The sequence below is a fragment of the Schistocerca gregaria genome, chromosome 5 (genome assembly GCF_023897955.1).
Source record: "Schistocerca gregaria isolate iqSchGreg1 chromosome 5, iqSchGreg1.2, whole genome shotgun sequence".
Taxonomy (NCBI): domain Eukaryota; kingdom Metazoa; phylum Arthropoda; class Insecta; order Orthoptera; family Acrididae; genus Schistocerca; species Schistocerca gregaria.
In genome coordinates, this window is record NC_064924.1 from 603,328,561 (window position 1) to 603,332,460 (window position 3,900).

Consider the following 3,900-nt stretch of genomic DNA (forward strand, 5'->3'; position numbering starts at 1 on the left):
AGCAAATGAAAGATTTTAATACAGAACAAACAATGTATTTACCTTAATAGTCATATATATATATATATATATATATATATATATATATATATATATATATATATATATATATATATCAGTTCATGACACCAATTCTTACAAATTTCAAAACTCCGCCATCTCTCTCCCCACGTCCACCACTGCTGGCGGGTCACCTCCAACTGCGTAACGCTACGCGCTGTTCATATCCATCTGCCCAACGCTACAATGGCGAGTATTACAACAATGCCAACCAGCCACAGACTGCACACAGCACAGCCAGTGATCTTCATACAGAGGGCTACGTGGCGTTACCAATAAAAAACCTAAACAGCCTACTTACACTTCTACGCTCTCATTTGCCGAGACGATAGTTAGCATAGTCTTCAGCTACGTTATTTGCTACGACCTAGCAAGGCGCCAGTATCCGTACTATTGATATTGTGAATCATGTACCATAAAGAGCGACGTTCTCCATTAATGGATTAAAGTTAAGTATTCCACCAGCTACGTCCGTTTTTCTCAATTCTAATTCCCTTGCCATGTTCCAGACCTCACGCCAGCCTGCGTGAGCTAAAACGCGTGCATTTCGGCCTCCTTTAGCACCAAGGTGTTGGCTCTCCTGCCAACCACAACAGTTCGATCATTACCTTTTTGAAGTACCCCAATATCTTCATTCTCAACAGAGTCTAAGTAAGATAGGCTGCTTGGTTGTTTTGCGGGAGGGGAGAGAACAGCGAGGTCAACGGTCCCCTCGGATTAGGGGAGGATGGGGAAGGAAGTAGGCCATGCCCTTTCAAAGGAGCCATCCTGGCATTTGCCTGAAGCGATTTAGGGAAATCACAGAAAACCTAAATGAAGGTGGCCAGAGGCCGGTATGAACCGTCGTCCTACCGAATGCGAGTCCAGGGTGCTAACCACTGCGCCACCTCGCCCGATTTAAGATAGGCGTGGCGTAGATTTAAGCACCACTCTTCTCGACTATTAGCGCAAGGTCGTAACCGCTGTCGCATCACTTTCGGTGCAACACGTGAGACACGAACAGTTTCGGACTCACAGTGATGTGCGACTTAAAGGGAGCTTTTGGTAGTGTCAGAGCTGCGCTGTTTGCCGCAGTACGGAGGAAACGAAGTGATAAATTCGTCCTCGTTAATTACGATACAGAGTGTCGGAGTGTCAATGGCGCGGCGAGATAAGGCGTATCGCCCGCCTTCCTTTCTGCTGTCGATATGCGCAGACCACTGGGCTCCCAGCCTGCTTGCTCGTGATTAACGGTCGCTTGCAGTCAGTTAATAAGCAGCGGCCGTGGGGCAAAGTCTGATTTAGAGCGCGCATAACTCACCCCCAGTGCTCTCTTGTATCGCTGGCCGTTTTAGCACAGCAGCAGTAAAGTTTGTATTCTGCGTTTTTGAGGAAGCTCAACGGTACAGAAGTCTATGTTTGTCCTCGAATACCGTACGTGAACGGAAAGCTTTCACTGAAATGGTACATTAATCAACAACGATAGTATTTCACGAGATAAAGCCATCTGACTACCGATAATTAAACTGAACGATGTGGTGCAATAGTCACCACATGTGTCTGGTATTTGGGGGGACTCCGGTTCAAACAACCGTCTGGCTAGCCAGGTTTAGGTTCTCCGTCATTTTTCTGAATCTGTCCAGGGAAACGCTGGGATGTTTCCATGAAAGGGCGCAACCGATTCCCTTCGCTTTCCAAAACAAAACTTGTATTCCTCCTCTACGACATCATTGCAGACGGGACAAAAACAGCAGTCTTTCTTCCTTCGTCAATAATTAAAAGCTTGTTTCCCAGACATACAGCAAAATAAAAGAGCCGCCTTGGAAACTGTAAGAGAGAAGACGTGTTGCAACCACAGCGTACAATACTACAGAAGTAAAACGTATTTAACTGTTTCCTGTGGACTCGCTCGAAGTTCACGCCAAATTTACGTACTGCCATTGCGGCAAACAAAAATTACAAGAGGCTGAAAGATCATCTAGAAGGGTACGGCAATAAGGACCGAGTAAAGCAAGTACGGGAGTGTGAAATAAAAGAAAATATACTCTTCTTAGCACCAGACGGGTACTCCTGGTGACATTTTGCAGAAATCAGCCATTCTGTAAGATGATGACACAGAACAATGCATTTAGAGTTTATACATATATATAATTTTTATTGATCGTGTATTATATTTCCTATATGTTTGTTATGCAAGTAAATTTTGCTCTATAATTAATTTATTAGAAATGAGATGATTATGGCAATTGATTTTTCAGCTCTGTTTTGAAGTATTTGACCAAGCTACAAAGCTGGACAGAGCAGTTATGTTTTAGTTTGTATGTTTGTTTCAAAATCTTCAGAAGCGGAAGAACGTACTGTCTAATTCCTCACGGTACAATTTCTCATCACAGCCACGTACAAGACATCTCTTGTATCTCCAGTGCAACACATTTTCTGTGTTTTACGTTTGGGTTTGGAACCGCCTTATCGGTTAGACCAAAGAAAATAATAAGTGTTTGACAAATTATTTTTTTCTCAGTCTCTCTGAAAGTGTCGGTGTGAAATAATTTCTAATGAAATTTTATTTAGTTGTTCGCTTGCATTTCAGAACCAGACTGGGTCTTTCAGACTTTCCCTGACATTGGAAGAGACAACTTGCACTGAACAATGTAAACATTTACTTTTACGTGACAAGTAACAGTCCTAGTTGGCAGTTGATTATAATTACCTCACTTGTCCTAACTATAATGTTAAATATGATTTACGACAAGGACAAAAAAACAAGATCGGAAAAGGGAGAACAAAAAAAGCAGAAAAATCAGGCAGGAAGTTAAAAATTTTGAGACTGTGGTTAGCAATAAATATTGGAAGAGCTACTTTAACTGCAAATAAGTGTATTTCTGGAACTGAGAAACTATATACAGATACGACTGTTTTGTTTGGCATCCGCACTTGACGCGATAGTTGCCTGCCAGTTAAAGGGACACGCCCCTGAACAGGCTGAATTCTTAGCATTATCTTCACGCTCATAGTGCGACGGATCTATAAATGAGAGATAGCTCAAAATTCTTACACCTAATTACGCTCATTAGTCGAAGCATTTCCCAAAAACCAAATGTAGGTCAAATATCACCGATATCATCATCATGTTTTAAATTTTTCAGGAAATAGTATGCAAGGGAGGTAGAGGAGATCATTCTCAATATATGTACCAATTTTTGTGAGTTTAACTTCAGTCATTTAAGAGAAAAGTGTGCCTGAATGATGAAAATTCAAGTTTTCAGTGAATCGTAAGAAGATTTACAGATTTATTAACTTACCTCTTTGCTTGTTGAGAACATTCCAGCTGTCCTCCTATTTCCTTATCTTCCATACTCTTTCTCTTCATTCTTTCCTTCATCCTTGACTCCTTGGTAGCAGCTTCTACAGCTGTCTCTGTTTCGGTTACCTGTTGCTTATCAATAGCAGTTAGAGCTGAAGCCATACTCCTTCCCATCTGGTTGTTCAGTTTCTTCATAACACTAATCCTTGAAATTGCACCATCATTGAATGTTATTATTGCATTCATTACACCAATCTTCAGCACTATCAGCCCACAAATACAGTTTTGGGTATTTTTTCTTCCATGTGCAGCTGTTGAAGCTTTCATTTGTATTCTGAGTGAGACCATGCATACATTTCCCAAGTAGATTTTTATTTACCAGATCCCTATGTATAGGCCTAATTGCCTCCATTACAGACAGTGGTAAGGAATGTTTGTGGGCATATTGTATGCATGTAGCATTGCTCAACCAGTACTTGCACCATGAAACTTCCCCTTTTGGACACAAAGCATTCTGTGGGGTTTCATCTGTTGACACTCTGTGAAACCACTTGTCC